Genomic DNA, 13,474 nt, shown 5'->3' on the forward strand with positions numbered 1-13,474 from the left:
GAAGGGTGAAGCATTCACATTTTTGATCATCCTTCTTGAGTTTCATTTTGTTCTAGGCATCTAGGGTAATTCAAGCATTTGGGCTAATAACCCTTATCAATGAGTGCATACCATGTGTGTTTTTCTGTGATTGGGTTACCTCACTCAGGATGATATTTTCCAGTTTTCAACCATTTGCCTATGGAATTTCATAAAGTCATTGTTTATGATAGCTGAGTAATACTTCATTGTGTAGATGTACCCCATTTTCTGTATCCATTCCTCTGTTGAAGGGGTTGATCTTTTTTTAATGGAATTTAAAAGGTAATTCCAATTTTTTACAAGTCTGTATTACCATACAGAGTTAAATGTCTTATGAGTTTTCATTTTTGTTTACAAAATTTGCAAATGGCACCTATTACTTTAGAAAGAATGGAAAACATAGTTAATTTCAGGCACGCAATTTCAGTGTCCATAGTAATCATTAATTTAAGAGTATCACACTTTCTACTGTTGCTATTATGTTCTCTATACGTGTAGTCATAATGGACATTCATTGTATGTGCCTCCTACTTGTCTCCACACTAGCTTTACCAGATGCCCTGAAATAAATTTTGAGTCATTTCAAGTTTACCCTGAACTCTATCTTCCTTTTTGTCCTTCATTATTGAGATATGGGAGAGGGGACTTTTGTTAGTAGTCATCTCACCCTGGATAAATATTTCACCAGAGAGAATGAAGAAGATGCAATCAGATAATGATGTTTTCTTTAAAATTTTTAATTTTGTAGCTCTCTATGCATTTATCTGAAATACTAACACATAAATAATTCAGTTTAAATAATGAGATAAAAATACTAGTTTGGATTTTTAAGTTTTCTTCTTTTATTTTAACTTTGATTTTTTTTCAGGTAATGAAACATTTATTTGTGACTGATTAGCCAGAAATTAATGGAAGATAAAGATTTGAATTTTCCTCTTCTATATTTTTACATAATTTTATTTTATGTGTATGAGAGCTTTGCCTGTGTGTATATAAGTATACCACGTGTCTGCCTGGTGTCTACAAAGGTTAAAGAAAGGATCCTTTGGAACCGAAGTTACTGGTGGCTGTGAGACACCATGTAGGTGTTGAAAACCTGTGGAGAGCTCTTAGGACGGCTTCTAGGAAATTGGCAAGAAGATTTGACATTGGGCTAGGACGTAAGCTCAAGAAAATACAGCCGAGGAATGCGCTCCTTGTATGTTGATCATATCTCCCACTTACCTTCTTTTGTCCTTCCCTTCCTACTGAGCTGGTTCTTCTTCCAAACTAGTACCCCTCCTACTTTTATGTCTTTTGTTTACGTGTTCAGGTCTTATGCTTGTACTAAGCTTTTCAATCTTTTCATCCTTCTTTGGCAATATTTTTCCTGGTCTTTAGTAGATGATACAGATGTCCCATTTAGGGTTCATGCACTCCTGTCATCTTAGCACTCTGCAGGTTGGAAATATCTGCTTTCACTGTCATTCGCTGATGAATATGCTTCTCGGATAAAGGCTGGGAGCTTCACCGTTCTATGGATACAAACACAAGTATGTAGAAGGCAGTTTAAATACACATTCATTTACCAAACATCAATACTAGATTTCCTCCTAGGGCCCATGACCTGCAGCCATAGTCTTTTAACCAGGTTTACATTGAGTATGTATTCTGTCCTATGGGGTAGGCTTCAGGTCTAATCAGAAAGTGGTTAGTTACTCCTAGAACAGTCATGCCAGTATTGCACCAGTGGTCACATCTTGCCCAGAAAGTTAATATTGAAGCACACCGGCTTCACATGCATTAGATGATTGATACCTTTTCTTGGTCAACCTAATTTTTATTGTTAATTAACTCTTTCCTTGTAGACACAGTTCCAAATCTGGAATGGTACACTTAACTGGCAAAGTATCATATAAAGTAATGGTATGTGCCTACGTGTCCTCGAGTGCCTTTTACAGTCATCTCTTAATCAGTATATTCAGCCTTCAATTATCACGGTAAAATTTCATGGCACATCATTTTTACATGGCAGCATAATCCTACCATCAACAATTTGCTTTGGCGAGGTGGCAGAATGATGATAGAGAATGATAAAGTCATGAGCAGGTACGAAACATGGGGCAGATGAGCTCCTTGTTCTAGGACTTGTAACCAGCTGGTAAAACTTTTTTCAGGGTAAGATCCAAATCTTTCTCATCCCCATGCCCTATTCCTAATCACTCTTCAGTACTGGGCATTGTTCTCTGTAAGGAGAAGAACAATGAATAGTAATGGTTCAGCTAGATTGAAGAAAGATATTTGTGAACAAAATTGTATTTTAGTTGCCACATACATAAATCACCACAAGTTCTGGGTTGGGCTCTTCTATTCGTTGGCTTCAGCACTATTTTCTGTACATTGAGCCCAGTTACAAATTCCTTCACTTTGTCTCACTAAGAAGAAATCCAGAGTCAAAAAAGCTGGTGGAATAAAAGGTGTATGACATAAACAAACTTTCTTGCTGGCCCAGTTCCAAATGCCATCTGTTTCAAAATGAAGGTCATTTGAGATATAGAAATTGTGTCTTTGAAAAAAATTTATTTTTATAAGAGTCTATCTTAAAGAAACAATGCAAAAAAAAACCAGGGGAGGGTTGACATAAGAACATTGTCTTTTCTGGCAGAACAATTTCAAATAGTGAAAGACTAATAGAATGATATATGTTCGGTAAATTGCTATTGATTGAATATAGTACATCAATATCCTGACATATTATGCAAGTATAAAAATCAACAAGAACATTCTCTCTCTACTTCAATGTAGTAATCTGCAGGACAAATTGAGATACAGAAAAGGGAGGTGTGGAAAAATGTGTTGAGCTATTGTTAGCCCATGTTAGTGTCATGGAGTAGATTTAGATGCAATTAAGTCTTTTCTCCAATTGTACTCACCATATTTTAGATATTCAGCATTAGCAGGTAACTAGTAACGACTTTCTGGACAAGATAGATGCAGAAGACTTTCATACCTATAGAAATGTTATCAATATTAACTTATATGTATGACAATTTTCACGCATTAAAAGAGAAAAGTGGTATTATATTTAAAGTTGGAAGGTTAATGCAATAACCAATCAATGTTACGAGTAATAAGATGGAGGACCCTCTATATATGGAAATTAATAATGTGCAACTCTCTTAATTTATCTTCCCACTGCTGTAATAAAAATATCCTGATCAAAGGAATTTAAGAAACAAAGTATTTATTTGGCTCACAATTCCAAGTTATAATGCATCACTGTGGGGAAGTCAAGGCAGCTGGAACTTGAAGCAGCTAATCACATTACATCCATAGCCAAGAGCAGAAAGCAATGAATTCATACATGTATTCAAGGATTCATTTCCATTTCTCCACTCTTACATAATCCAGGATTCCTAGCTCAGAGAATTTTGCTATCAACAATGGTTGGAGGTTCCAAATGATCAAGATAACTCCCAACAGATATGCCTACAGGCAAACCAGATCTATTCAAACCCTCACTGATAGTCCAGGGTGATTTCAGATTGTGTCCAGTTGACAACTAAAACTAATCATCACACTCTGAAAAACAATTCACATCGGTGAGCTACCAATGCAGTAGTTGTAAGCAGCTCTAATTTCTAGTTTGAGTAAAATATTTTCTACTAAAAGGGAATCAGCTTTTAAGAAGTGGTTGATCATACTGTTTGGATAAAGAATGTGTCCATTAAGCCTAAATTAAACTAAACTACAATAAATCCTCAAAAAGAACAGACACTAAGATAAAGGAATCCCCAGATTGCAAAAAAAATTAGAACAATTTGAACATCAAATGACTTAAATAGATTAAAGCATCCAATATAGAAATAGCAACAACTAATAAAGATTTAAAAAGTAATAGACCAATTAATTCAGCTTCCTTTGCAGGACTTGGGAAAAGAAATTCACTGTTTTAAAAATTGAAAATGTTACAAAAAGAATTTAGCACTCTATGCTATCCTTTCTATGCTAACACACTTGTTTATTACTAATGAATAGAGTAATTTATAGCAGAAGCTCAGCTAATGACTATAAAATAAATGACGGAATTAGAACATCAACTACAATAAGTCACAAAGATAGATTTTTTGTTTGTGTACTTTGTAGCAATCCAGAGACTTAAATAAAAATTATCTTTTGGCTGCTTCCACATAGAGCTTTCATTTATGCATAACATCATGATGTACTTCATGTTTAGAGTCTTGGCAGTAGCTCTTTATACTGGAACTCGTCCCTTTTCTATCCAGAATTTTAGAAATCTCTGTAGGATGAGCTTGTATCACCCCCCCCCGTCACCCCCCCTCCCCGCTTCCACTCAATGATGCCCATAATGTAGTTCAGAATTCCACCACAAGATGGCACCAAATGAACCCCATTTTCGGCAAAAACATTGCCTTGTTTTAACTACTGACTTGAAAGCAAGAGGACTATTTGTCAGGGAAGAAAAGAACCAGTAAGAGGCAGGGAGAAGAGGGGGAAAGTAGTAAGTAAACAGGCGAATTTATAAGCAAGGTACAATGATGCATCAGTATATCCATGCAATTCATTATTTTGTGGTTAAAAATTTAATTGAAATACAGAAATAAAGCGCATACATTGTGCTTGTATAACATATAAGGAGAAAAATGCGTCGATTATGACCTAGCTTATAGCTCTACAAACAGAATAATTTTAGCACTGTTCAAAAATACATTTAATGAATGTAAATTCTTTTCAGCACATCCATGGGATGAAATATCAGGTAGTTCCAGCCTTCCTTGGCAGTAGCACGTAGGGTGGTATTCTGCAGTGTGGTGCAGATGGTAGGCAATGAAGAAAGAATGGGGGTGTCAAAAGTGTCTGTCGTGTCCCAGAGACGGGTTGATTGGGAGGGATAGAAAGCAGCCCGACAGGCTGTACAGATAGAAGTGAGTGTTGCATGGTGATTTTTTTTTTCCTCTCTGGTCATAAAAGGTGCCATCTTCCACTTTGTCTCTGTAGCCATGGCAACCAGAGAAGAACAATACATTGCTAGCCAGGCCCTTAGTAATGGTAATGTAGCTATTGTCATTCCCTAGGGAGAATCTGGAGACCCTGGTCCAGGATTCTAAGTATAATCCCTCTTCTAGTTGCAAATTATCTTACTAGATACTAGGGTATTTAAGATAAATAAAAGACTGATTAAAAGTAGGATTCCATACTGCAGTTTCCATGAGGTCACCATTCCTGATTGGATTGGATTTTGCTGTGAAAGTAACTCCTTACTGGTGTTTTGTAAGAAAGCCTAACACATTTATTGTTCTCATCAAATTTTACTTTGATGAAATTGTTCTTCAAATCTTCACATCTAGGCTCTCAAATAGACATTGTTACTTCGGGTAAGGGTCCTGCTCAGACAGCAAAGTGCATTCTCAATTATTTCTAAGAAAATGTCAAGTAGACACTAAGATCGTCTGGAAGGGGTTTCTACCTGGAGATTATGAAACAATTTGTGCATCAAAATATATAATAACCAAATAATTCTAACAAATGGGGGAGCTTGAGTCATATTGATAAATGTACTAATAAATATGTTTTAAATAAGAGAAAAGTGAAATTTTGCATTAATCATTCTAGAAAGGTTAGCGGTGTAGAAAATGACATGTTTTAGTAATCAGTGATTCAGGTAAGAATCACTTAAAATGGAAGCTCTAGTGCATCTGCACCAAATCGCACAGCAGTCACTGTGTTACCATGGAAACCATGCTAGCAGGAAGAGATGGAGAAAAACAACAAGTCACCACCCTAATTTGTTTTCAGTGTGAGATAGGAACCCATGATGCACAGTAATTAACCTTATGTGTCCCTGTATCCCCTTACACAGTAAACACTGCTGGAAGCCTCAGTAATACATATATTAATGCATACATAAAACCCACATGGTATTTCCCCCTCCTTTGCCTTCTATCTCTTCCCTCCCTCTCCTCTCTCTCTCTCTCTCTCTCTCTCTCTCTCTCTCTCTCTCTCTCTCCCCCCCCTCTCTCCCGCTCTACAATTCCCCAAAATTCAGAGACAAATTGCTGAAGGGTTAAAAAAAAAAGAAGAAAAAAGAAAGGCCACACAATCAATACATTCAATTCTGAAAGCATATATATGTTTTAAAAATCTTTTAGAAAATATCTTTTACAGGGCTCTACAGATGGCTCCTCAATTAAAAGCAAATATTGCTCCAGCAGAGGGCTTAAATTTGGTTCCCAGAATGCAAATCAGATGGCTAATAACTGCCTCTACCTCCAGCTCCTGGGGAAATCAATGCTTCTGGCCTCTGGGAGTGCCAGCACTCATGTTCACAGACAGGATTAAACGTTAATCACTTAAAAAACATTTAAAAAAACAAATTAAGTTTTTGCAGAGATGATCTATTGGATTGACACTAGGACACTTTTTTTTTCCCAGTTACCATACATTGCTAAGAATCTAAAAGGCAAAAGAAGCACAAGAAACTACATTACCTTTCCATTACCTGAGATTTTTAACTCCGCATCACCTCAATAACTACTATCAAGCATTTGGCTGCTGAAAATTCAATGAAAGGGAAATATATCACAAGTGTAATTTAAAATTTACTAGGATGCAGATGTAGCCTAAGGGTAAAGTACCGGGGATTTGATCCACAGTACTGAAAAGAAATATTGTTATTTACAGTTTTACCAGAAGGTATAAAACAGCAACAGTCTGCCCTCTGATATCTACATATTTTGTTATTACAAAATAAAACTCGAAATAGAAGACAGCATATCTATGAGTTTCAAGAAATCATTAATAGACCGTTTTCCTCCAGCTATTCTATACATATAATGTGAGTGCCACAGAATTACTAACACACATTTTCTTTAGAAAAATAAATCAACAATTTGGGCTAATTCCTAAACTCTTATGGAAATGCAACTGCCTATTATATGAAATGACATTGTAAAAATTCAAGTCAAATAAAAGACAATCTGATTTCAGGAATTCTTATAAACATAAAGTACTCCAAAATTAATAGTGGCATCAAAGTAAAGAAGAAGAAGATCAAAGGCAAAGAATAAAGGATTCAAAACCAGACAGACTTTACACATTTGAACACCAATTTTTGAAAATTATACAAAGGGAATTCAGTGGAGGACAGGCAAGACAGTCTTTCCAGGAAATGATGTTGTAGCATCAGGATACTCAGATGCAGAAATGTAAACTAAAACTGATATATTATTTAACGAACAGAACTCAACACAATATATCTCATAGATCTTAGCATAAAACTCAAAATGTGACCTAAGAGACTGGCTTATTGGATTACACATCCCAACATTCATGTAAAAGAAAGTCAGCATAGCTACACACAGACCAGCAAGTAATTCCAGTGCTATGGACGAAGACAGAAGGATCACTGATTTTTGCTGGCTGCAGGTAGCCTAGTTATAGGCTTAGTGAGAGACTAAGGCAGAGAGTGACAAAACAAGGATCTGCTGGTCTCCATTCACAGACATCAGTATACACAGTTGCGCGCGCACACACGCACGCACACACACACACACACATGCAAATGTACTATACATTTCTCTCTCTCTCTCTCTCTCTCACACACACACACACACAGAGACATGTGCAAATGTACTACAGAACACAACCATTTCTGTCTCTGTCTCTGTCTCTGTCTCTGTCTCTCTCTCTCTCTCTCTCTCACACACACACACACACACACACACACACACACATTTTAAGACAGCTTTTTTAAACCTCAATGCTATAAAAAATGTAGCAGAAAGTCAAGGAGAAAATCCGATTCATTTTGGGCAATGTGAAGCTTTCACAAATAAGACACCAAAACAGCAGTCTATGTGTAAGCAAACTAAGAATTTCCTCATAAGCAAACACTAACTCTTCAAAATAGTTGAATGAGTGGAAAAGGCATATTTGCAACTAGGAGAAAATGTTTGAACATCATCCAGTTGTTAGAGGATTTGTAGCACATAGAATATTGGACCTAACTCAATAAAAATAAATGCAATTTCCCTAAGGAAGTTCTGAAAAATATTTAAATACAAACTCTGCGAGAGATATAGATATATGAAGTAACCACATGAAAAAAATCGTACAGCATTAATCACTAAAGAAATGTTAAAAAGACAACCTGCGATGATATATTATTACATTCTAGGACTATATCCAAAAGCTAAAAGGCTGAATGTAAATGAGCATTGGAAGTTTATTGAGGATGAAATTCTCCTACACAGTTGACAGCAATAAAAAAAATGTGCAATCACTTTGTAAGCAGTTTGACAACATTTTCTTTTTCCAGTGCCAATCTTATAAGTATCCTATGATAATCCAGACCTTGAACTCTCTTGAAATATACATCCAGGGGCTGGGGTGGGGAAGTATATGTCTGTGGCAGGAGACTAGAGACCCGGAAAACTGCAGGAATGTTAACAAATGAAAGAAGCCCATCAGAAGACAAAGCCTGGAAGCCCTTCCTCACCTGGGCTTCTGGTAATGAACAGAACACACATGCAAAGGGCTTGCCACATACAGTGTGGGAGTGAGAGGTATGCAGTGTGTAAGTAAGCAGTCCTGTATCTTGTGGCCCAGCACCTTTCAATTACATGCTTTTCCCTCTTCATTCCCTCTCTCTAGAGTGCTTTCTCTTTCTGAAAAAACTGCCTCAGAGGCTGAGGAAAATGATGCAGAGGTTAACAGAACTTGCTTATCATGCAAAGACCAGAATTCAGTTCTGAGCACTCACACCAGATGGGTGACAACTGCCTTAAACTCCAGTCCCAGGGTATTAGATGCTGTCTTTTGTCCTCCAGGGGCAACATTATACACATTATATACAGGCAAGCATGCAAGTGTTCATGTACACATTTATGCATAAAATAAAAATAAATATGTCTCCATTTCATTTTCTAAATTATGTGTCTCTGGTCCAGTTCCTTCCCATGGAACACAAGAGCCTCAACCATGAGATATAAGAACCTGTATACTTCAATCAGGGTAATACTGGGAATCAGATTGGCACCTATAACAATTGCATAAAAGGACGTATTCATTCATGTCCATGAAGTATTATTTACAAAATCCTAAAAGTGGGAATAGCCTAAATGTCTACTCAAGTCAATAACACCATTTGTGATATATAGACTATGATATATATGGACTAGATCGCTGCTTTCAATATTCATGCATTGGAATACTAGTTTAAAAGAATGAAGGTCAGTGAGACGGTTCAGTGGGTAAAAACACTTTCTGTCAAGTCTGATGACCTAATTTCAATCCCTGAGACCCACAAAATGGGAGAAGAGTCAAGTCCCGCAAGCTGTCCACTGACTTCCACATGCATGTGGGTATGCACACACACAAAGACACAAAGACACAACCATACACACACTCACACTCACACATAAACAACCACTCTCTCTCACACACACATTCAAACACACACTCAAACACACACTCACTCACACGCAAATAATAAAAAAAGTTGTCTGGGAGCATGGAAGAGGGAGTGGTAGGAAGACAAGGTACCATGAAATGGAGAATGTTAAGTTCTGGAAGACCATAACAAAATGTAAGCCTATCTGGTTATTTTGATGGGACCTACTTGGGTATGCTTAATACTGAAAAACTAAAGGCCAATCATTATTTTGAAAATGTTGTTATGTGTCTAGCTGTGTTTGCTTGACATGTGACTATCCCTAAAGAGGGCTTCACTCTGTATTTATTCAACAGCAGAGAATGCATCACACGGGGAAGTATAGAGGAATGCTTTACAGAAACCTTTCACAGAGTTTTACGAGAATTCATGTCATTCACTCCAACTGACTCAGGAGACAAATGCTTTTAATAAGTATCTCTGGATTGCTTTTAATATTCATAGCTAATATCTATTTTGTAAGCTCATTTTTGACGTTTGCTATTTTCAGCAAATGATTGCCATTACATATACACACACATGGATTGCTCACTGGGTCAGAGTCATGGAGGACTATATGTCTTAAGATTAAAGTTGTAAAAGGTTAAGTTGTAAAAACTGATCACAAGGTAAATCAAGCCAAATACAGTTGACCGTTGCACTGTTCACTTAAAGGCAGGTTAAGAAAATGGGAAGTGTCTACAGTAGGACTTCAATGTGTATCATTAACTTGGTTGTGAGGTCCAGTCCCAGCTTCTGAGAATAAAAGAGAAAATTTTATAAAAGTGTAGACTTTGTCCATATTCACCCTCACCCTCCACAACCTCCCTTTATACTCCATTCCCTCTTCATTTAATTTCATGCAATCCCTTGTCAATTCTTGGTCCTAGAAATGTTGAATTTTTTTCTGTTAAATCTTGTATTGATTACCGTTATGACTAGGGCTCAGCATGCTATTTTACTACATCTCCACAGTGTACACTGTTTATCATCAGTCCCGCTTTATGAGTCCTGCATTAACAGTCACTACTCCATATTCAGATTTGTGGTGGGTCTCTGCAAACGTCCTGACTAGCAGAATAAATGACCCACACTAGATATGAGGAAAATCTGGTTCAACACAACTCAGTAGCCACTGGTGATTTGAACTTCTAAAGTCTAACCCAGAGCAATTTATTTTAGGCATATTTAATCACAGTGCAATTTGGAAAAATGTTTTCTCATGTAACAGAATACCAAAACTTATTTGTGCAACACAATACCCTGTGCACAAAGAGGAACAATTGCATCAAAACTCTTCTCAAAGTACATGTCTCTTTTTCCATAGAGATAGGTTCTATAGATGGACTACATGTGTTATCTTTAGTGCCTAGGGGAGGATCTGATGTGGTCGTAGTCATAAAGTCATAAATAAAGAGGTCGTCTAGACTATTAGCTACCCCTAGTCCTGCTTGTGGGAGCCTGGGGTAGCTTTTGGCCATACAGATAGTGCAAAGGTCATAGAGATTATTAGCCACTGCCAGTCCTGCTACTGGTAGCTTGGGAGAGCTAGGTATGGCCTGGCCCTATAGATAGTGGTGGAGTCACCTAGGCTACTAGCCACTTCCATTTCCAGCCTTCTGGGTAGAAAGCAGGCCATATAGGGCTTCTGTTGAAGACTGGCATTCCTATCTTATCTGTGAGTACAAGGACCTTTGTGCTCCCAACACAGTTTGACTTTGAAAAGAATTCCATAAAGAAAGAAAAGACATTTTGACATTTTTACTAACACTACACAATCATGACTTTTGAATACATTTATAAAACGTTGTATAAAAAGTGACCACTGAATGTATACAAAAACTTCAAGTGGCCTAGAAGACCTCCTCGTCAATCATGTATTTCAGAACCCATCTGGGACACACATCGGAATCAATGTCACAAATCAGTCCTTTCATTTTACCCAGATAGAATTAATGATCATGAAGCTCTTGAAGTGCTGGTCTTTGTTAACTTTTATTATTTATCCTTACCTGATATGAGTAGATGATGGTGACAGGCAGGCTGGAGTGACAGGAGCAGGTGACACCATCTAGTGTTACAGTTCTCATAAAGGCTTCACACTTCTTATCTCTTAGCTTTATTAGGATAATCAAATTTACGTAAGCCTCGGGTATCAGGACTCAACTCTGTAACTGATATCACTCTTCTATGAGCCTAGGAAATTGGGATTTCTCAGACCTGAACAGCAGCTGGCTTCACAGACTCGTGTGTATTGCCGACATGAATGACTGTCTTAGCCCTTACAGGAAGCAGTGTTACGGCTCACCAGTCTCAGGTGTCTGAGAGCACTGGCCCTAAAGGCTTGGCATTTCTATCAAATCAGTCTAATAATCTGGCTCTGCAAGTTGATGTTCATGGCCTTTACATCCTTCAGCTTCTGTCCTTTCTTGAACCTTCCGCCAACTCCCATATTCCTGCCGTGGCTGCTCTCTTGATCTGTCGCTCAGCTGCCTTTTTCTCAGCTGTCAAGCAGACAGCTGGCTTTTCATTCCGGCAGCTTGACGTGCCTACCACTCAGCTGCTGCTGAAGCTGACACTGCTGCTCAACTGCCACCGCCCTTCTTCGGTCTCTAAGGCCTCTCTTTATTTCTCCTTAAGGGAATACATCAGACACAGTTGATTCTGGAGCCATTCCGTGTGACCATGAACTAGGAACACAGTTTTATGTTACGCTGAATTGCACATTCCAACGTGAAAGCAGTTTCCCTTATTCCCCAGTGATACTAGTGACGCTAGAGAAGACTACTTGACAGAAGTCCTTTATTAGATACCGTATGTCAACAGACAGAATGGCATGCCACGAAAGATCTATCTCCCACCCAACTCACCAAGCCTGAACATGTCTCCCAACCAGCTCTTTATATGATCCAGAAAAGGATGTTACAGAAAGGTATTTAAGACAGTCACAGCACATCCTAGATACACATGAAGATACAGGCCTGCATCAATCATATTACACCTTGCATACAAATAGGACTTTACATTAGTACCAATCACAAGCTTGTCTCTTTATCATCAGACATGCCAGTCCTTCTGCTAGGTCTCCAGGGAAAGTGCTCTTCCTTTGGCCTGGATAGAAATGGTTGAAGGGTCATCTAGAATTTATCAAGGTTTGTGACAGCAAAATGTCTTGTACTAAGTATTTCAAGCAGCCTTTGTAAGTGTTTCTGCTCTGGTGGAAGGGCATCCTGAGACACAGGGGCCCAGGGCCACACAACTCTGAGGTGGAACAGTATCCCAATGGAATTTTGGCAGAAGCCACCATTTTGATGGAGTTTAACTGCAGCCATAGGCTAGGGCAGGGAGAAGAGGCCAGCTACTGCCTTGACGGCTTTTGCTGCAGGTCACTTAGGGAATACAGCCCTGGCTATGTCTGTGCCTTCAGGAACTCAGGCAATCTGATGTGCCATTGTGTAATTTTCTCAAGTCATCAGTGGAGCATTCAAAATGTTCATTGCTAGGCTAAGGGTAGGACAACTAGCTATTTGAATGATTGTCCTTTCTTTAAGGCAAACAGAAAAGCATGAGAGACTGTAACATCTGTCAATTAGGGAGGCAAGTTATTTCATCTCCTATGTCTTAGCTTATTTACAGAAAAATGAACATCAGAAGGAGTACTTACATGTAATAAGAAAGCAAACATCATTGACATTTATCATTACCAATGATAGTAATTTTGACAGGTTTTAACAACAGTTAACACCTGTCCGGTGCCCTAGGAAAAAGTGCTCGTCTCACCAGATCATTCTTCTCCATTAAGGAGATATCACAGTTGCCATGGTACCAGGTTTCTATAGCAACCACGATGTGGAGGTGCATACATTAAACACATTAGAGATTCCTCACATGAGACACCAAAATGCATCAGTTAAATGTATTAGTGACAAGCTCAGAGTCACCAGTATGTGTCAGTATCACATTAAAGAGAAGAAATCAAAGGCTTCCCCCTTGGAGTAGTTTAATCAAAAGCCTGACCAATTT

The sequence above is a fragment of the Rattus rattus genome, chromosome X (genome assembly GCF_011064425.1).
Source record: "Rattus rattus isolate New Zealand chromosome X, Rrattus_CSIRO_v1, whole genome shotgun sequence".
Lineage (NCBI taxonomy): Eukaryota > Metazoa > Chordata > Mammalia > Rodentia > Muridae > Rattus > Rattus rattus.